Genomic DNA, 989 nt, shown 5'->3' on the forward strand with positions numbered 1-989 from the left:
TCATCTGATTAACTTGGTTGGTTAGCGTAGAGACTTGTGCTGACAATGCTGAGACAACATCTAATTTAAGAATCCATGGTGATTTTTGTACCATGTTCCTACCCATCTCTCCTTGCCAATCCGAATTGCTTTTGGAGAATTTGTTCAATAATGCATAAATTTCATCGAATCTTTTCTCCAATACTTGACCTCCAGCTGCCGTATCGACTACAATTTTTGTTTGGGGACAGAGCCCTTCTATGAAAGTGTGAGCTAACACTTCATTCGTCTGATTGTGATGAGGACAGTCTCTGAGTAGCCCCTTGAACCTTTCCCAAGCTGAGTATAAAGATTCCCCTGCTTTCTGTTTGAAGGCAACTATCTCACTTCTGATCTTTGCAGTTTTGCCTGAAGGAAGAACCTTGCGAGAAATTTTCTCGCCAAATCATTCCATGTTGTAATGGAATTAGTTGGTTCTGCCTTTAGCCATCGCTTAGCCTCGCCCAACATAGAGAATGGAAAAAGTGTGAGCCTCACATAATCTGGAGTGACCCCGTTAGTGATATAAGTATAACTAATCTCCAAGAAGTTTAGAATATGCTATAGTGGATCCTCGTGTGGAAGACCCATAAATTGCCTGTTTGCATGAAATAGCTGGATCATGCTCTGTTTTAGCTCAAAGTGCCCAGTGATCCTGGGCTTCACTCTACTGGAGGTGACATTAGCAAAGCTGGGCATCACCACCTCCTGAACAGCCATGGGTTGCTCCTCTTCCATGTCCATAGGAAATTGAGCAGGTGCCTGAATATTATTCGTGTCCCTTGCTTCCCTCAACCTCCTATAAAATGTTCTCTCGGGGTCAGGATCAAAGCCTTGAAGTCGGTCTTGGCTTCTGACCCTACGCATTCAATCAAAGTTCCTGAGATCCGAGCAACAAACAAGTAACATTAGACTCGATGAAATAAACAATTAAAGCAAAAACTAGCAAATATCTAATATTCAAGTCCCCG

At 42.6% G+C, this 989-nt stretch overlaps 1 non-coding gene across 1 annotated transcript; it reads left to right on the forward strand.

Annotated features, from left to right (window-relative positions):
- The first annotated feature begins 271 nt into the window (after positions 1–271).
- Positions 272–376, forward strand: LOC142179750 (small nucleolar RNA R71). The gene has a single exon (XR_012708287.1). It is a non-coding gene; the product is annotated as a small nucleolar RNA R71 (small nucleolar RNA).
- Positions 377–989: the final 613 nt, after the last annotated feature.

The sequence above is a fragment of the Nicotiana tabacum genome, chromosome 3, assembly GCF_000715075.1.
Source record: "Nicotiana tabacum cultivar K326 chromosome 3, ASM71507v2, whole genome shotgun sequence".
Lineage (NCBI taxonomy): Eukaryota > Viridiplantae > Streptophyta > Magnoliopsida > Solanales > Solanaceae > Nicotiana > Nicotiana tabacum.